Source organism: Agelaius tricolor, unplaced genomic scaffold (assembly GCF_023055355.1).
Source record: "Agelaius tricolor isolate 1412-34295 unplaced genomic scaffold, bAgeTri1.0.p SCAF_3, whole genome shotgun sequence".
NCBI lineage: Eukaryota > Metazoa > Chordata > Aves > Passeriformes > Icteridae > Agelaius > Agelaius tricolor.
The window spans coordinates 6,101,532-6,123,010 of record NW_027269263.1 but is presented as its reverse complement, the minus strand read 5'-3'; the positions used below and the strand labels follow the sequence as shown (position 1 = coordinate 6,123,010).

General features: G+C 41.4%; 1 long non-coding RNA gene across 2 annotated transcripts in view; it reads right to left on the bottom strand.

Moving 5' to 3' along the window:
- Positions 1-21,479, bottom strand: part of LOC139587754 (uncharacterized) — a 110,957-nt gene that overhangs the window by 65,846 nt on the left and 23,632 nt on the right. For both annotated transcript variants that reach the window (XR_011678475.1, XR_011678476.1), the window contains 2 exons: positions 9,531-9,756; positions 4,625-4,803 (listed from right to left, as the gene is read on the bottom strand). This is a non-coding gene — a long non-coding RNA (uncharacterized lncRNA). The remainder of the gene's footprint in view (positions 1-4,624; positions 4,804-9,530; positions 9,757-21,479) is intronic.

Below are 21,479 nucleotides of genomic sequence, written 5' to 3'. Positions count from 1 at the left end.
AATTAAAAACCTTCAACACAATATAAGAATTATGTCCGGAGTATCACAAGCCTAGGTTTAATCAAAGAACACCAGATATACCTGCAAAAGGGCTCCAATATCTTCCTTTAGCATTCCACCTCTTCCTATTCTGTTACCTGTCTCAAGAATTGCTACAATCCCCTGACAGACACACTGGGCTGGAAGTGCCTGAAGTCTTTGAAAATGTGAGACAAGGGAGACAATGACCTCAGAACTGCTGGGGTTTTACTCAGCAACTGAACTGGGTTTCTTAAAAGCCAATGTACCCCATCTCAGGATGGGAAGAGAGAGAAGTGACAGGAAAAGGGGGAATGGCTTCACACTGATAAAGGGCAGAGTGAGATGGGATATTGGGAAGAAATTCTTCCCTATGAGGTTGGTGAGGCCCTGGCACAGGTTGCCCAGAGAAGCTGTGGCTGCCCCATCCCTGGAAGTGCCCAAGGCCAGGCTGGACAGGGCTTGGAGCAATCTGAGATAATGAAAGGTGCCCCTGCCCATGGCAGGGAGCAGAACTGGATGGGCTTTAAGGTCCCTTCCAACCCAACCCATTTCATGGTTCTGTGATCCTGTGGTTCAATGTAAAGGAAAAATTAGAGACCAGAGGTGTCCTGAAATTGTCCTGTTAAAAGCAGCACCTTTTCCCAGCCAGTTTAACAGGCACTGGTTCCAGTTCCAAGCAAGGTGGGTGTGGGGGTTATCTCCTGGGACTTCAACCTGCTGGCCATGGGATGCCCAGGAGTGGCACTCACCACACCTGATGAGGACACAGGCATTGCCAGAAAAGCCCCTTCCATCCAGAGCAGGTCTGTCAAGTAGGTAGGGAAAGCCACCCATCTCATTTCATCACCTACAGAGAAATGATGCTTCTGGGTGCTTTAAATAAAGGAATATCAACTTATTTGATGTATATCTATCTCACATTTTGCTTTTGTTGGGTACGGAGCTTCCAGGGATAAGAATTCACATATGCTAATCATTGTTTATTTAAAAATTTGCTTTAACTGATCACTACTACAAGCAAGTTATTGGAAATAGTTGAAATTGGAAAATAATTGAAAAATAATATTATAAGACTACGAAAGTACTTGGTAACCTGTTTGGTAATTAAAAAAAAGATGATACTTAAGAAAAATTAAGAACATGACTTATACTAAAATCTTTGAGAAAGATCATGCCTTGCCCAAAATACTTTACATTAACATTACTCCTGTTCTACCTTTCTCCTGGTTACCCAGAGAGTTTAAGCATCCTCTTATGCTATTTCTTGCGAGATCTTTTTGTTCCTTAAAATCTTAAAATAAAATTTCTTTTCTTTCCAATGGCTGATAGAGCTTTTTCTCACAGGACCTCCTGCACAGGAATCCTGTACAGAGACAAAGAGCCACATACTGAACACCACTGCTGTGTTTAACTAAAGCTGTCGGCGCTTTTTAAAACCCATCAGGAATAGGACTGAACACACACTCATCTTGTGATCATTTTTCAGCTGCAGATTGAATCAGCCAGCTGACTGCACAAATGAAGATTTTCTTTAGAGAAGAAAAAGGTTATAGTTAAAGCACAAAGTTCTCAAAATTTAAAAGATGCCAAAGGAAAGGCTGCCCTCTGCTCAGGAAAAGCGAACTGTTATGACTGAACTTGCCTGTGGCAGCAAATCTGAATAATACACTCAGCACTGAAAGTTCATCCCTAATATTTTAAGTTTTAAGGAACTTTGTTATCTATTCTAAGGAACAGATAACAGTGACAGTAAGAGGAAACTAGGCTCTCCCACAATTAACTTCCCTTGTTTCACTACCCTCATTTTAGTTGGAGAAAGTCAACACCTTTGCAATTATCTAACTTAAGGACATGTATTAATCTTTATGTTACACACTGTATTTCTACTGTAGCACATTCCTTCTCTGGGAAAAAAAAAAGAAAAAAGGATTATCAGTCATTTCCTGTGGGCTGGAAAGAAATGCAGCTTGAAAGGCTCACAAGAGCAATTTAATATTGGAGCAACTGCACTGTCCATTCTCTGTATTCATTGCTCACCAGCTGAGTGAAGATCAGTTGTGTACAAGGGCATCTGCTTTTCACAGGTGGGTCTGACAAGCCCAAATTATTCTATTTCTTGTGGAATTACAAAGAAAACTGCAGCTGAGCGGAAAAAAAATCCCACACAAGCAAACATCTTTCTTCACCTGAACACATCCAAATTAACTTTCAAGTCATTTCACAAGCATGGGGTCAGCCTTTCCTCTCAGCTATTATTTATTGTATACACTGATGATATTCTGAATACAAATTTATTTTAATTATTTGTGACAATATCATTTGGCATTACCTGATTTTATTGTTAACCTGGTTTCTTCCTCAAAAAATGAACTTCAGCCTCCAGAGACTTTAATCTTAACAAGGCTTCATACATTAGAGCTCTTGGAATAGACCACTTCCTTAAAAATACATGAGGATCAAGGTTTAGAAGATTTTAATTTAGTTTCTGATGTTGCAATTTATTCTGAGGTCTAGTCCTAAAGAGATACATGTATTACTAGACATAGATACATCAGAGGTAGCAGTAATAACTCGCTGTTTTCTTAGCAAGAACAACCACCTCTTAACCAGACTGATATTTTTTTCTCTCTCCATTTTTAAAAAGAAGATTCTTATGACGAGATATTTGTGTTTTAAATTCAGAATAAAATATATGGACACACAAATCTCAGCTTTTTAACACTGCTGGCACTAACTAATGACATAAACCATGACAAAAATCATCAAACTGGTAACATTTCCTCAATAGAAGTCATCCCTCTAGATAATAATTATTAAAGGCCTCAAAACTCCTGACCCCCAAGTACCTTTTCATCAGATACACAGCCCCAAACTGCTGTCCCCAGGTGATGCAGACATACATGGGCTTCACAGCCAGTAAACACAAGCTGGTTTGGACCAAGCTGTGAGAGCAATCAAATCATAGATTCTCTAAGGGCTCTCAGAGAAACTGTTGTGGCAACTCTCCCACACCAGTGACTCCCCAAGACTGACATTTCAGCTCATCTCAACTGCCTCAAAGCTGACATAAAAGATGTACAACCCCTGAAGTTAAAAGATATATCCCATACAGGGCTCTGCCCTCAGACACAAGCAACCCAAACCACTTTACATATTTATTATATACATGTATGCATGAACACACAGGTTTCCTATGCAAAACAAAATAATCTCGTTCTGTGCCAGGATTCCTGGGCAGCTTTTTCATGTGCTTGATGTAATCCACAGTTGGGCCATGCAGGCTCCAGATCAGCACGATGGATTCCTCAGCCAAATGGCAATTTACAGTAGTCATTTCCAGAAATAGGACACTGATGTAATGGTTACACAAGTCTTTGCCTGTGTTCATTAATACCTCTGGTGTTCTGGGGTGCACAGTGTGGTACTTGTGTCCAGCTATCTTTCTTATCTACAGCATTTGGAGTGATAGCAATGAGAGAAAATAGGAATGCTTTGCCTTTATTGCAGAGGCACAGATGATGGGAGGATAGGGGATAACCAGATCCAATAAATAAATAAACAAATGGATCTGCATGCTGTTGATTCCCCCACACTTATTACTGTGCGTTCTACCACAAATATTCTCTTTGATGCTTGCAAGAATGCTTATGCCCATTACTGTCTTAATTATAAACTTGTCTGTCTACAAACAAATGGAAAATAATGTCTGTTTGTAGGCCCAAGCCAAACTCCTAGGGCTATAGAGTGAGCATTCCATTATTTTTCATTTGTCATAAGCAGCATTTTATATTGCCCTGAATGTGAACACCTGCAACATTAACAACTGTGCCCAACACACATTTAGAAAACAAAGTTTCTGGGATGTCTTTTAGTTATATATATAACCTAAAACAAACCAGAGAAAAAATGTCATGCATAAGAGAACATACTGATAACCTCTGGAAAATGCTCTTTATATAAAATCCTATGACTGCAGTCATGGAGAGGGGATCCTGATGACAACCCAGCTGCCTGTACGACATTGACAGAGAAATAAGGAAATACACTGGAAGAGTTTAATTCACTGAATGTAATGGACACTAACTACTACAGGACATAAACCAAAAGCACTAAGGACAAACAATGGCATAACCTGTACACAGGTTATGCAGCTATTTCTATATTGCAGCTATTTCTCAGGAGCTAAGCAAAACAAAATACATTGTCCTACTCAGTGGTTCCTACTTTCCCTGCTTACACTAACACTTATTTTTCATAGTTAAACACTTCTGTACTCTGACACATATTTTCAAAAGAATAAAGAAAACGTAATACACCCCTTTTTTAAAAAAACTAAGCAATTTCTTTATATATATATATATATTTATATATACATATATACATTTATATATATGTAATTCTGGTAGTAAACTTGGGCTTATTGTTCTTTCTGCTTTGATTATTTAAACAAATATTGCACTGAAATTTTCTAACAATGCCATTGCTCCTACAGACAAGGGTCAATGCACAAAGAGGATCCTCTCTGCCCTAGAATTATACCTCCACGCTTTGCACCAGCTTCTACTTTGCAACTATGTCATTTTTTCTTTATTTTTAATCTTACCTTAAGCATCAGAAGACCTGCAGGAGTCCTGCAGACAGTGGGATGGCAAACTTCTGCTTGGTGACTTTCACCGTGCATTTTGAATGATGGTTCAGATGAGTAAGAGCTTTTCCAGCATTAAATAATTTCTGCTGTAAATTTTACACTCCTGACAGGGTGACTACATCCAGGCTGATATGCTGCAAAAATAATAAAAATAACAACTTTCACCACCCAGAAACAGGCAGATATGTAGACGTCTGTAAGGGTTTTCTTTTCTCTGCTTTTGTAACTCTGGGACAGGATATCAATACTAGCTCTAAGAGAAAGGCTGCCTGCACACTGCATTTAATCTTGAACACACAAAGAGGTACATAGACCACTGAGAGTATAGAAGTCAGAGTTTTGCAAAAACAACCATTTTTTGAACTGGGTCATATGTTGAAGTTGTAAGCAGGGAAGAACAAGACATATTTTGTGCACACATTTTAAGTTCACAAGGGTGGTGATTGTCAAACAATGCCCCAGACAAGGATTCTGCTCGCTGCTTCTCTCTCTCAATCATAAGCTCCACAGTGCATGAAGCAGTGCCCTTTTTCGGGACACTGCACTGTGCCACCAGGAAAAGCATCAGCTCTCCAGCTGCTCCCTGCACAGGCTGGGGAAGCAGAGCATCTCCCTGCACTGGGAAGCAGGACAGAAGCAGTGAGCAGTGCTTTGAGTGCTCACCGTGTGCATTTCAGCGCTGCAGGAAGGAGCCGCGCCTGCTCCTCCACTTCCACCTCACAAAGTAATAGAGCAAACCCGACCCAGTGAATCACGGCCTCTCAAGCATCTTGTGGAATATTTATCACCAAGGTTTTCTGGCAGGCAGAGTAACCAAGGTACAGGCTGAGGGGGCACCTCACTTGGCAATTGCACAGGCTGTAAACTCACACTGGAGACTTCCTCAGGACAACTGTGTCCTATGCCCAGGAAGCCAGAGATGGAATTAACATTGCAAGCTTAAATCTAAGACAAAACTCATGAGTGGATGCAGAATTATCACTCTCTCTCAGCAGCCAAGGGCCTCCCCCACACAGCTCATCTCAGCACACTGGTGCTCCACGAGGGACCCACTGTGGATGTGCCAGGCTGGCCCGGGTGAACCACACCTCACAGAGGCAGGAATTCCTCCTGCCCTGCTCACACAATGCTTGCAGACACCTCAAAGACTCCTCGAGCAGTATTTGAGCTGCTTGACAATTCCATCTTTGGGGTTATTACTGTGCAAGTTTTACCTCTAAAAATGCTTGTCCCACATGGAAAAATATGTAAATAACTCCACTCTGTAGCTTTAATAAAATTGAATGTATTTTTGTATTTATGCTTAATAAAACATATGAAATACTAAATGTAACTGTACCCAAGTACAATACACTAACTCACAGCTTTCTGTAGCAACACATATGCTGTTGGACTCATCAAGCATTTCTATAGGGGCAGGGTGATTAATTTCAATCCATACTTCTAAACACGTGTCTCACAGCATTATTCTATACCTAAATTACTGTGCCAAGCAGATGAGCACATAATAGCAGCTATCATTTCAGAACTTTACAGACATGGTTCACTATTTGAAAAAACCCCTCTTAGATGAACATTTGCTTTACAAAAGCAGCAGACTCTTGATCTTATCGATGTTGCTTTATTTTGAAATCAAATCACAATTTCATGATACTCAGTATTGTTCTTAAAGCCTTGGGTTCTGCAGTTATGCAATTACATGACACCTAACGATTTTTAAGACTAAGTACATCTCTAACTGTTGTGTTCTATGCTTAAAACCTGTATCTCAGCAGCTCAAAAACCACTCTGCAAAGAAACTCTACAGTGTTTTAACATCTTCTAGCATTCAAACTATGACATGATTTTCGAATCCAAGCCAATATTTTTCTATATTAATACCTGAAATTAGTAACACCACACTATTAACCCAGGAATCTGCTGTGAAGGCCAAGGCCAGCCAACAGCATCAGCTCCTGGCACTGCTTCCAGGAGCTGATGGTCAGCAAAAACATCCACACCCCTTAAAGGGGCTGGACAGGAGTGATGCAGCTCACAGGGAGCCACTCTGCCTGTCCTGGTGCCAGTATCCCATGGGACAGCATAGGTCAGCCCCAGCACTGTCCTGAGAGGCTCCTGTGCCAGCCCTCAGCCTGCTGAGCAATACTGCAGCATAGGCAGAATGACAGGGACCCCCACAATGACCATCAGCTCTGTGAGAAGGGGCTAAGGGACCTGAGTAGGCTTTGGTGACAGCCCCTCCACACCCAACAGGAGGCTAGAAGAAGCCAGAGCCAGGTTATTCACACTGGGGTATGGTGGGAGAACAAGGGACAACAAACAGAATCTGAAATACAAAATGTTCAGGTTAGAAACAATGGAAAACCTTTTTGCCATGAAGTCAGGCAAGCAGTGGAAGGGGCTGCACAGAGGCTGTGCAGAATCCATACTTGGAGGCTTTCATGACCTAACTGAACAAAACCTCGAAGCACCTGGTCTCAGCTGGCCAAGCTTTGAGCAGGAGGCTAGACTAGATCAGGTCCTTCCACTCTGAAGGATGAGCCTATGCTCAGCCCTGTGCTGCTGACCACTGCTGCCTAACTGGAGTGTTCTCTGGAGCTCATCTCTTCTCAAAAGGTTTGTTCTGTTCACTTCTCAGAGACCCTTACTCTTGACACCCTTCAGGCCCTGGAAAAGTGTCTTATCTGACACCCATGGGACTTCTTCTCCTCTAAGAGCCAAGAGCTTCAGACAGTTGAACCCCAAAGTATTTCAGCAAATACTCTACAGCTCACAGGTTGGTTTTGGACTTTATTGTTCTATATAGTGAGTAACAGCACGCACACATACACACACAGCATTTAACATGCACAACAGAGGGGTGAAACACCTGTTAATTTTTTCCTGAACATGAACAAAATCCAATTTAGTTTAGAACATTTTCCCCTTATCTTTTAAAACATACAATTCTGTATCTCACCTTGACATATCTTTTCTCACTGAGGTCAAAACCACTGCTGAAACTGCTGGCATAAATGTACTTCCATCACTTTCCTCCCGCATAAGTTCTACATTTTCAGCTCCCAAAGCATAGTGCAGAGATCAGGAAGGGCCCTATAGCAGCTTCCATGCAGAACAGAAACCCAGAACCCACTGTCAGCCTGGCCCATGAAGCAGATTTCCACACATGGACCTGTTTTTATGGCTGCTGGAATGCTGAGCATAACCACCAATACAAACATACACAAAGGAACTAAGAAGCAGCGGTGTTGAGCTACCTAGAACCCAAATTATGTGACATTTGAAAATGCTCCTTAGGCTCCTACATGAGGTCCTGGGGACATTTTGGTACACACACCTTACTGCTCAAGTCTGAAAATAGGACAGAGGGAACTCACTGAAACAAGTCTTACAAGTAGTTTGGAATACACAGCTGTAACAGGTGACCCCAAAGCACTCACACACACAGTGAGCACAAACCTACCATACTCTTGTTAGAAGACCACCTGCCTAAAGCAACTGCTTTAGCTCCTGGAATGCTTCTGCTTAATTTCTTTGTCTTGTCCAGCTGGGCCCTAACTCCATTTTGCCAATGAGTATAACTTCCCCTTAGAAAATATCAAATGGACAAATCAGGTTCCAGCCTCTGGAACCAAGATATTACTGAGCTCCATAAGCTATTAAGGGGTTTCAAATTATGGCAAACAAATCCCTCAAGGCTCACTTAGAAAAAAAATATAAAAACACAGGTCTAAGCTTGCCAGACTGTCTGCCTCTCACATTCACACAAACCCGCCTCAGAATAAAAAAAAAAAATAAAAATCTTTATTATGTATGAGGTACAGACCATCTGCGATGGGCTTTGAGAGCCAACTTAAAAGTGGGGGGGAGGAGAGTGTTCCCAACTGCATTCACAGTCAGTGAAGAGCTTGAGACTCAGCAGCTGTCTGTGAGCAGGGAAGAGGTGGTGGGTCAGGATGAACGAGGCTGCACAAGACCTGCCAGGGTCAAGGATGGAAAGGCACATTGTTACACACAAACTCTGTGGAGAAGCATATGGAGAACAGCAGCAAGAACCAAGAAAACCTCGTGGAGACAGTAAGATCATCCTATAAACAAGGTATTCTAGGAGTGCTGCTTCCCTGTCACTGTGGAAAAGTAAGGGATGATAATATTATTATGTGGTTGTAGTACAGACCACTGAATGCCTCATGCCATGGGAAGTAAGAATAGCAACAAAGAATATGGGAAGGTTTCTTTTTTACTCTTTCTTTTAGAGAATTATACACATCTTTCCACATCAGTCTTCAAAATTTTCGTAATTCTTTTGACACCTCTTTTTGCTACTCCACTACACATATCTGGATTAGCCATTTACTGTTATGCATACCATACAGCTCAATAATGTTTCATTTCTGAAAAGGAAAAAAATTACTTTTAAAAAAATTTTAACCACTGAAACTAGAGTTAGATTTAACCCTCCCTGCCCAAAAAACCCCAAATCCCATGAGAACATTTTCTAACTAAACTCATGAAAACATTTTCTAAAATCTAGCAGATTGCTGAGCCTTTGTGTGTTTGCAGCTCAACAAACAGGATAGTTCCTTTGGATGCAAATGAACTGTGACCAGGTTAATATGAGTAAACCCTTACAAGTGACTGTTACTGATTCTGTCAGGAAGCAAATCTATTTACATCTCTACTCAAGCCAAAATCATCACAAGTATTTGTCCTGTTTCACAAAATTTTGCAGGCTTTTTAAACACTACAAATGAAACCCTGCACTCACTGATATCGCTGGCTAAAACTCCCTCATGCCTGTGGGGCCAGGCTGTCACCTGGACCGTGAGTGTGTGTATGGGCTGATCCTGTGAATACTTACCAGCTGTGGAAGAGGCACTGGTGAATCTCACTGTCACACACCAAACTCCCTTTTCCCAGTGGTCTGCTCCAGCTGACTGCTGGAGATGAGGGCTCTCCATGCTGAATCGACGGGCTCCAGTGGCTGCTGGAGATGAGGGCTCCATGCTGAATCCATGGGCTCAGACCTCGGGCGTGCTGCAGCAGCTCCGCAGCCAGCGATGCCCTTCCAAGGGCCAGAGCAGGACCTGTGGGTTTGCAATGAGGCAGCTCAGGTGCGGGTTCTGCTGAGGAAGCACTAATCCCCAGGGAAAGGGTGGGGTGGGGAGTTTGGGGCAGCAGCAACTCCAAGCAGCTTCCAGGAGGCTTGCCAGAGGTTGTCTGCCAGCGCCCCAGCTCTGCTCCTGCGCAGAGCCTGCGCACGCCAGGGCCTTCGGCAACGCCCGCGCCTGCACAGGAGGCTGAGGCCTGGCGGGAACAGGCACCTTCCAAACGGGCACCAGGACATCACTTTCCCTTTGCTCAAGCATTACAAAGACCAGGAGAAACAGTGCAGGAATGCTGGGCTTAAATTTGCTCATTTATTTAAAAGAAGGTCAATTTTACCAATATCTGTGCCAATATCTGTAGAAAATTTACTGGCTGTGCCTCTGCAGCTCCACACTGCATCAATTCAGATGAGCCCTTGCTATGAGAATGCCTTTTTACTCACCTATCTAGGAATATGGTTATGCCTAAGCAGGGAATTTTAAGTTGTTTCCCAGACTGTTCCTGAATCCAACTGCAACCTGTTTATTTTGACCTCAGTTCTTAGAAACTGTTGATGCCACGGTAGAAATATGCTGTGTGTTCCAACAGGCAACAAACAGTCCTAATGAGAGCACACTCCATCTGTGCTGCCAGTGCACACAGCCTCAGCCTATAGCTCGGATACGCTGGAGCTGAGCGTGCAGGGACGAGCTCATGCTGCAAGGGACGTCCTGGCACAGCAGAGCTCCCCGAAACAGGCCTCTGGGAGAGTCCTGAGGCAGCCAGGGTAGGCACCAGCAGCACTTGAGCTCTCCCCTCCCTGTTCTGAGTTTGCAGAGTACAAGCGCTTACGTTTTTTAAAACGTTCCAAAACTACAAAGTAAAGAAAGCTGACTTAAAAACTGCCCAGTGCTCTCAAAAGGTAGGAGTTACAGCGTGCAGAACATATGGCACTATTTACAGCTGGCTTGCACACTGGATTCAAGGGAATTTTCCATCAGCCTCGTACTCTGCAAAAGGTACATTACAGAAAAATGCATGTGGGGATCCTTTAATTTCTCTTGCATCTTCTCTTATAAGATGCAGCTGGGGAGCAACACCCACTGGTATTGGTAGCATGAAACGGCGATCCTTTCCTGTTACCGAGGTCTGGTACAAATTACCCTGGATTTAGAGGCACTGTATAAAAGACAGTGCTGATTTGTTCCTAAATTTGTATCTTGATTAAACTGTCAGGCTATAGCACAAATGCAGAGCTCACCTGACTTTAAAATCCTACAACAATAAATTATCCAAGAAGTGCAGTACAATTTGAAAATGCTTATAAATGGATCAATACTATGCTTTATGTTTAGATTTTACGTCTCAGTCATGCCAAATCAAATGGAATAGAAGCAGCACTTTACATTCAAACTGTAAACTCAGTGTGCTCCAAATAAAACTATGTGAGGGGAGACTGTGAAGCAGGATTTTAAAAACCACCAAGCTGGCCAACAGGATAACAACTGCATTATTATTTTCAGAATTATTTTAAAGTGTGTGGTGGTAAACAAAAAAAACAAATCTATAGGGACCAAACTCCTATTCTCAGGAACTCGCATGCAAACTTGCATGGGTCAGATCAGTGTTTTTCAGCATTTATCCCTGTAAATAGAGCAGAATTTGGTCTCATCCATTAAAGCAAAGTAATTTACTCCAGAATAGCTCCAATGATACTGAATATATTTTAACTACCCAGAATCTCAACATCTAGCATTAGTGCTGCAAACATACATAGGCATTGCACTCTAATGAAAGAAAAAGTAAACGCAAATATAGCACGGCAAAAGTGAGGTCAGCCATGCAGAACTTCCAAAAAGTAGCTTAGGAATTAAACTACTATTATTAAAGCTACTGTTATTGAACTATGTTAGAGCTTTCACAGTTTATAGAACCATTCTGCATAATGCAAATATTATAAAACAGAATAGATCAGTTTTCCATCATAATTACAAGCCACTGCTGTTCCTAAAGCTTTTGCTTTTTTAACTGATGTTCTCGTATGTTTGAACACAATTTTTCTACTTGCTTTTACACAGGGTATCCATGTAAGAAAAGAGCTATTCTAAATTAATTAATCAACACACACCCTTCCAAAGAGGGAATATATGATAAAAGTATTACATAGTGAAGTTCAGGCATATTTTTATACTCACAAAAGAGGGTAATTGATCCTCCCCTCTCCCCAGTTTCAAATGTGGAACTTGGCTGCTATGGATTCTTTCCCACACAAATCAAGCCCTGGCTCTTTTGAATTGAAACAATATGGGATGATTATTGTGGGAAATTTTTTACTGTTACTGTAATTTAAAACTTTCTGTACCTAATTTTGCATTTTCTATAAATCAAAAACCCATTTCACTTAGGGCTACAATTAAACAGGAAATCAAAGACTAACTTCTAAGCAAGTCTTGCTATTAATCATAGGACAAACTAGTAGTACAACTACTTTTACTGCAGTTCCTTTCTGCCTGGGAACTACATTTTCATCTGAAGCTCGAGTTCTTTAGAGGAGGCTGTGCCACAGATGAGACAAATTAAACAGAGGTACAGCAAATGGGAGAGCATCATGTGCTGTTGAGGATGAGCCTGCCCAGCACAGGGCTACTGCAGAGAAAACTACCCAGGGTCTGACGCTGCCATTCCAGAAGCTACCATGCTTCTTCCTCCACCAGGAGCAGCCCTGGAGTCATGGCTGTTGCTTTACGTATCTGAACTGAAATCAGCATCTTTCTCCTTTTAAAAGAAACATTTACAAAGGCAGTGGATTTCAACACTGATGTTGGTATTGAAAACAGGACACATGAACTCAAAATTAAAATCAGAGTGCAAAATGAAACCGTGTGGAATATGGAAACATAGGTCTTCTATTTTTTTCAAATTGGAAATCAGATGATGTATTTTTATTTTCTAAAAATAAAAAAATGCATATTGATCGCTAGACAAAATAAAACATGAATTCTCAAATCAACAGAAACATGTTTCACCCAGCTGTCATTTTTTTTTTCTCTGTCTCTGTTTCTCAAAGAAAATTTTTTATGTTATTTCTTTTCTTTCAAGTATTTTAGGGAGAGGTTTAATGTCTCATGGTGTTAGCCACTGCAAAACTCCTACAGAGGTACAAGTCATCACATTATTTACAGCAGTATATCTACAATAAGAATAGGTGATACTAGTAACTTATTCATAAAATATATATGCTCAAAAAAAAAAAAAATTGGCTTCCAGGTAAATAGTCTGCAATGTGTATATTCCATGCTACAGAGGAGCCTTTTACTGATTGCAAAATAAAATTCAAATGTATCTTGTAAAAAATGACACTTTTTAAAATCAGACACAAAGAAAACAGCTGTGAGGAGTTTGAGGACTTACTGGAAGGGCTTCTTACACAAACAAAACAAAATCTTCCCAACACTGACTTACGACTCTAATACTGTGATTCAACAAAACCTTAATGGAAATGGTTTCACCTCTGAGCACAACTAGATTTCAAAAGTAAATGACTTACTAAGGCTATAGATTGAAACATTGTTTTACCATTGATTTTCTTCCTAACTAAGATCTCTCACGTACTTGCAACTCTAATAATCTCTGACAATGAACTCCTGCAGCAATTGACACACCTGTTTCTCAAAAAGCGCACTGAAACCACGTCAGTGGCTGTGGCACCAGGAGCTCCCAGGCCTGTGCTTCAGGCTGCTGAAACCTGCTCATCCCTTTGAGCACACCTTTCACTGAGGACAACGGGGAGCTTCTTCTGCCTTCCTCTGAGCTGCCTATCAGTCCAAGGCAGGCACCCACCACACAGGAGGTGCACGAGCAAAACAATGCCTGCAAACACAGCTTTGCCTACCAGGAATGTTGGAAAGACTGGATGTCAATTGACCTAAAGGGTGAAGAAAGAAAAACCCAAAAAATCAAACACAGAAGTTTGGAAGTCTCGTGCAAAGAGCATGAAAAAAGCCCAGAGCACTCACTTCATGTAGATAGCTACAAACCCTGCCCAACTCCACAGTCCAGAATGGAACACCTACACCTTCTCTTTTTCTGTTTATCACATTACTTTTTCCCATTTGATCTCAACTGATGCTGCAAACAAGGGAGGGGAGCTGCCTGCCCCGGCCAGCTTACACACCCCTGGTGCCCAGGACATCCATATGCAGCTGGGCTGGGAGTGGAAATGAGAGTCCAGGACCACTAGCTAACAATAGCACTCCTGAGCCAACTGGAGTTGTTTTGGAGACACCAAAATAAACACCAGCACCACACCTTAGGGGCCCAGCAGCACTCACCCGAAGATTTTCAGAGCCATTAATAATCAGATCATAAAGCTGCCAAACTGGGCACAGGAATACTAGGAAACATTTCAGAGAAGTCTGGCTGCAGGACTCCTGTATTCCTACCTTTGGTTCAAAGCACTGGTTTGCCAGTTGTCAGCACCAAGCAGCTGGGGATGAGGGGAGAGGGGATGTGCTGGAGAGGCAGAGATGACATGGAAAGAGGACACAGAGAGTCCCAGTCCAGGATTACATGTGGGTGCATAGGTCAGTCCTATGCATAAGCACGTGCAGGATTTGGTTTTCACAGCACATCTCTTTAAAATGCCGGGGAAAACTACACCCAAACAGCTTTTCCAGTGTTTCTGAAACGCCCTGGCCTGCTGGAGCTGTCCACACGGTGGAACCAGTGTGGCTCTGTGCATTCAGCTGCTCCTCACTGAGCACCCCGTGTGTGTCTGGGGCACTGCAGGGTGGCCACGCTCTTGGGGAAGGGACACTGGACACAGAGTGACCCAGACATCTGCTGCTCCAGCCACTGCAGTGCCACTGTGGACAAACCTGCCTCCTGGCTCCAGAAGCCAAGCTCCTAGTGCAAACAGAGTAGAGGCTGCTGCAAAAAGAAAGGAATCCTAAACTCAATTACATTTAGGCAAGCAGTAGGATAAAAAAGAATAGAATTGTCAGAGAGAAAAAAAAAATCCAGCAAACAAAACATGTAAAATATGCTTATGTCTTTATTTTTAAAAGTTGCCTCCCAGCTTTCTGTTCTGCAGGGAGCACATAAAACGTTATGATTTGTAAGTTCTAGTTTTCATGGTCATTGTTTGGTAGTCTCTAAAGGTTTGGGAGATTGTTGTTTTTTTTTTTTTTTTAATTTTTTTATGCAATGATCTACCTAACCTCCCCATGTAACCTTAAAATGCTATCAACATATCAGATTTTAATTACTTGCACAGCAGAATCCTAAACTTGAAGGATAAGAGACCAGGCAATTTCACAGCATCCTTCTCCCAAGCTGTTCAGCTCTGACCTGGACTTTGACTTCAGGTATATTGATGCAGATGCTGAGTGTGTTAGTCTCTCCTATTATTTATCAATGCATAAAACAGAGAGATGAATTTACAAGATAGTGGTGATGAAAGAAACCTCATGGCAAGCAATACACAACCTTTCCACTTTGGTAAGGAATACTAGTGAATTTTGGGAGGCAAGGCCTCCCAATGCTATGAGAAAAAGCCTCCATTCAAAGGCAGTCAAGGCCTAGAACAGCAGCTACAGCCCAGATGTAGACTACGAGATGCCCCTTGTGCAAGGGCAGCACTGGACCCCTCAAATTCTGCAGGCTCTGCATTCTGAGCAACTCTCCCTTCCCAGAGCAGGGTTCTGCGCTGTGTGCTGGCTGTACGTGCTTTACTCAGACATCAACTGTTTCTCACATCAGAAATCTCATGGGCAACACCAGATTTATCCCCAACTTACAAGGGGAGGTGCTGAGGCACGGAAAGAGGAGGAAACTTGAAGAGGCTCTTACTCTTATACCCAAGGCTGAGTGAAAAAGAATCTCCCAACTTCTCACTCACTTTTCCAAACAATGGCATCACAATTCCCAATTCATCAAGGCCAAATTTCTGGACAATAGCATGTCTAGATTCATATTTTACAAATTAAAGGATATTATAAGAAAAGATAGAAGAATGACCAAATAAAGTCTGTGTTCAAAATAATCTGCAGTCCCAGAAGTGTTAATTGTTCTTTGTATCCATTATTTCTTCCAGTGGCTTCTACAGTAGTAGCTCATGGTACACAAAAGACAGAAAAAAGCTGGGGGCTATCTGAAGTGATTTGAGTGGGGCTTAAACTTTATGTAGGCCTTGAAACAGCCATCAGCACGAAGCTGAAATTCACTCTGTGAAGAGCGGCTTTATTTTTTTTAATTGCCATTAGAAGCAGACCCATCCAACAGCTACTGATCACCTGAGGAAACTTTTTTGTCCTGAGCACTCTACAGAAATGCTCATACAGAGCTGGAACTGAGGCTGCAAGGGCACTGGCAAAGTGGTTTTTTCAGCTTGATCTCCTGGTGTTAATTGAATTGTAAGATTTTTCTATTTGTTCTTCCACTACTTGCAACCTTAAAACTAATAGACACAGGTTAAGGCGTAGGCCTAGTTTCTCACAGATTAATGTTCAGGCTTGTTAGCACTTCCTGCTGAATCTTCAATTGCTCTTCCATTTAATGTTTTAGGTTAGATTGTATCTCAGGAGGAACACACTGAACAAGGAAAGTTACAAAATTCAGGAACTGGATACAGGTGCACTCACACCCCTTTTCCAGGTGAAATCCAACCCACCACCAGGCCTGTGTGGACTCTTCGGCGTATTCAGCTCAGCAGGCATCAAAAGTCAAAAAGCTTTCAGCAATTATTTCAACAATAATGGAATTTTAGTGCTTCTATGTCCAGCCCAGAACCTTATATGGGTGCAAACCAGCCATATCCAGCTGACACTGTAAAGAAATCTATTTTGGGAAGAGAATTATGCTCATACTTTAAGTTCCTTCCAACTTGATAAAACCGATTGCAAGACATGGCCCACAGTGTCCTGGAGCAAAGAGACCTGCACAGCAAGGACACGCACACATGTGTGGCACCCTCCACAAACATGAAGGTCTCCTTAGAAAATGACACTTCTTCTATGTTCACTGACTTCCACTCTAGCCTGCTCCTTACAACAGTCACAACCACCTTCCAGTTGGCTTTCCTGTCCCAACTCAGCCCACTCCTCAAGACTCCAGGCCACCTTGTTCCCAGATGGCTGCACCTGCAGCCATGTGCTATTCCTTAATAGATTTTAACTAATTAATTAGATAGAAATCCTGTATCTTCTCTTAAGCAACACTGCTGAGCTTTGATTCCTGAAAGCATTTTGGGGAAAACAAAATGCAAGCACCAGATAGATACCATTTTTATGCTGTTAAATACCACCCCCAAAAATCTCTTGTGTTATAGAGAAGTAATCACTACTCTAAGTGCTAAACAGCATCTTAAATGCCTACATGTGAATCTGTACTTGCCACTTCACTTTTATTTACACCAAATAGGAGCGCACTCATACAAAAAATACTCAGATCTCATACAGGAGACATATACATGGTAACGCAGGTTATACTTTAAATGAAATAATTTTATAGAGGCATTCAAAGGTACCAATAAGACAGTAGAAATAATTGTTTTAGTATAATTTAAAATGTAAATGTCATGTAATATGTAATTTAAATGTAAATCTGCACCTTAAACCTTCAATCCATCAATGTAAATCTCCATTTAAGAAACAAAATTTCCATGTGATCATGTTAATTCCTCCTTCTATAATAATTATAGAATGAGAAACGTATAACCTTCAATTAAAAACTGGTAACTAGCTATCTTCATAACAGATCGAGTTGAAAAACTGTTTTTTATAAAATGGTTACTAATAAAAATAAATTTTAAAATGTTAATTATTTATTCACATAATAACTAAGTAATCAAAAAACCCCTATATGTCACAGTGCTTTAAAACCAAAACTAAACCTCACAATGAACCCCTGCAGCAAAATTGCACGTCCTTTGGGCCTGTGACAGAGTTTCCATCCATTTTGGGATGTGATCAATTCCTTCCATGCACCCTGTAATTCATAAATGCATGCTGGATTAGGAAGAATACTGATGCAGTGTCCCTTAAAGGCAGAAAGCAGGATTCTGACACTCCTTGGGTTAAACTGGGTAAAGCAAGAAGGTACAAAAGCTCACTGCCCAAGTCTGAAGGTTGTGCAGAATGTAGCATTCTTTAAAAGCACTTTAAGAGTCATTCGAGTTCAGGCTTCCTGCATCAGGTTTTTAAATTAGTGTTACTTGGGTTTGCAAGCACAATCCAAAACCCTCTGATATCTGTGGGAGACTTTCCACTGACTCAGGACTGGATATACTATTTTGTTTCCTATAGACAAATCAGACAATACATCTTATCCGCCAAAGGTAACAAAACGATCATGAGAACTCTCCTTTCTTAAAAAAAAAAAAAAAAAAAAGTCTGCAACCAGAGATAAAAATAAATATATACATAAAAAAGAAGAAAATAAAGAAAGATTTATCAAAGAGGAAAATCTTTTGAAAATGATACTTGCTGTATATACAAATGTAGAAGTAAATATACCAGAGCTCTTTGTGTTTGGGTAGCAAAACAAATACAGCGATCAAAATCTCTTGGATGCAACAAAACAGCCTTCCTAGTCTTTTGCAGACTACATTCCAATAAAAAGCAGAAGCAGCTCTGAAAAGATTGCCGATGCATTTAGAAGTCCATGTCAAAGCTTCGTGTTCACCAACACAGAACTGCCTGAACTGAAACAACTGTCCATCTGAGACACTGTCAATATTTGTGGCTGCTTTATCGTTATTACACACTGCAGATGAAAATGCAAATGAACTCTCCCACAGAACAGCCCCTCCTCGATCACCTATGCCACTGCAACTCCATGAGACCAGTCACTGTGAGCAGTGCTTCAGAAATAATAACCTAACTTCTAACTTGTGTGAAAAAACCAGCATTTGGTGATCACTTTTACAGGCCCCTTAAACTGACTCCTCTCTCTGAGGAATTAACTTCAGTGTAAAACACCTTGGCCTAGCAGGGCTGTGAAAAACAAAAACGCTCTGCTCTCACATATTCCCCTAAGCTACTCAGCTCAGCGGCCTGTCCCCTCAGCGTTAAAATAAATAGACTTGATGGTGCTGCTCCTTGTCTTCTAGCTCCTGTTTGCAGGATATTTTTCTACTTTTGAACTACGTAAAATGAGGAAAAAAATCAGAGAAAAAAAAAGAAAACAACACCAGCCTAAATAGTACTATTCTTTCTAATTTGGCACTCCAAAAATATTTGCCTCTGTAGTTATAAAACCATGTGAACTCTTTTATTATTGAAACTGTAGCTGGCCTCTCCTCTGGAAATGTCTGCTTACATTGACAAAAGAACTTCAGGAGCTGAATGAATGCCACAGCAAACATATCTGTGTGAAGGTATCTGAATAAATGGGCAACATGCTAAGTGTCCTTCAGATTTAAAGTATGGCAAAATATCAGTCAGCAATTCAAATGCAATCAATCAAGGGCTGTAGAAAATGATGACTTAATTAATATTTGATAAAGGCATATTGGTTATTATAATAGTAAATTCGTTTTTCCATAGCTCCTCTTCCCTCCCCTTTGCGAAATGTTCGATCGGTATGCAAAGCAATTTACTTTTCTATTTGCGCTTTAACAAGTTTGAAAAGAGCAAATCACTTTGAAACTCCACACAGATTGGACAGGAGCTAAATGTTTTCCTTGGCAGATAACAGGATACGACGGTTGAGGTTAATTTAAATTTACGTGTGTAAAAATAAATAGGCAGTACATTGCCATCTCAGATCTATAGACTCCTTCCAAAAAGGCTGCCCTAATTTAAATAAAGAATGCATAAGGTAATGCATCAGCTACATACCAAATATTGACCCAGCATTCCCTCTTTTTTATTCATAGAACACTCATTTGGAGCACCAGTGAGATAAAGCTCTTTGGAGCACCACCCCCCCCTCCCTTTTTTTTTAAAGCAAAACAACAAAACAGGATTCATGCTTAGATGTGTATTTTGGAGCATCACGCCTAGACAATTTTTATGAGAGTTTTGAAAAGTTATGTGGAAGACCCTGAAAACCACTGTAGCAGTCAGATCTTTATTTGAAACTATTATGTATATAGTCTTAATTCAAATCCCATTTGAAGTCAGTGAAAAAACCCTGTCGCCTTCAGAGGCCTTTGGATCAGATCCTTTGTTTCCAGAGGTACAGAACAGCAAATTTCAAACGTATGCAAGAACGAGGAGTATACAACTACTAAATAAATGGTAACACTAATCTGTGAAAAAAGACAGTTTTTATAAAGGGCAACTCAAAATTATGAGATCTCATATTTGATGGTATATTTTTTTAAAAAGACAGGCTGCAAAAGGCCTTATCCTGAGCATTTTATTCCTACATATCCCTCTACAAATGAAGGTGTCTTGAACAGAATTACATTCTGTTTTGGAGATCATAACTCAAATTTAAATAAAACCCTTCTAGAACTGGAGATTTAAAATATCCTCTGTGAGTGCAGAAGAATACCTGTGGACAGACTTCTGCACCATTGCTAAGAGAATCACGGGCTGGTTTGCTCTCTAGTGAGAAGTTACAGGCCAGAATCATTAGTGATTCCACAAATGTGCACACAGACTATGTTAGTGAATATCTGGTGAAGGGGGACTGCTCCAAAGGCCATCAAACTCAGTTCAACAGAATTCAATGTATTGTGGCTCAGGTATGGAGTCAGATGGCATAAACAAGCACAGATCTGCACAGCCCAGTACAGTTTACAGCAGATAAACTCAGGACTTGCAGAAGTGTGTGTGCACTTCCAAACACCTACCCGTCCATTTGCTATCTACCGGGATCACTGCTGGGGAACGCCTATTGTGCTGGCTACAGGGATTCCAACTTTTTGTCTTCTGGCTGCAAACGTGAGTCTAGCTGCACACACACTGAATAAATGAACACTTATCTCTGCGACAATCAAACGCGCTGGGCAAGCACACACTGCACGAACACGCATGCAGCTACGAAGGAACACGCTCCACACTGTGTCTTATTTGAGGAACAAAACACATGCAATCATATTTTTAAATTATTTTTCCCCCCTTCTCAGACAGGTACAGGCACCATAAACCAGCATTAGAACTGTGGCAGCGTGGCTTTGTTGTGCATCTCAGACCTGCACAAGCACCACCACTGCAGGGGGAGGAGGGAGGGCTGATTACCGGCACCTGCTTCAAGCTGCGAGGGACTGATGCAGTTAGCAGGAAAAATGCCTAATTAGAGCACATTTCCATTTTACTGAGGGAAGGTGTCACCATCACGGGCCTGCCCCTGCCCTGAGCACCCATATGCATGGCAGACTCTGAGCACCAAGGCCCTGCCAAGGTTTATGGAACATGTGGCACATGGATGGAGGCCGAGTGCAGCACAGAACCCATTCTGCTCGCTGGGGAGCTGATGAAGCACTGAGTGAATGTGAATTACATCCCCCCCGCCCCCCAAAAAAAAAAAAATCAGGGTTTTTTTTTCCTAAAGAAAACTGGATGAGAAAAGGCATTCCTTCCACTCCTTTTATTCCTCCTTAGCTGCTACCGAAGGTTTATGAATACTTGGCATGCACTATGAGAAGACAGTGCTGTACCCATAGAGCCACACAAAATACAATCCAGCCTCACAGTCCTACTCATCTCACATATTTAACAAAGGCGAGAAGCCTGGACTGCACTCACATCTAGAAGAGCTAACTCCCGCTCCA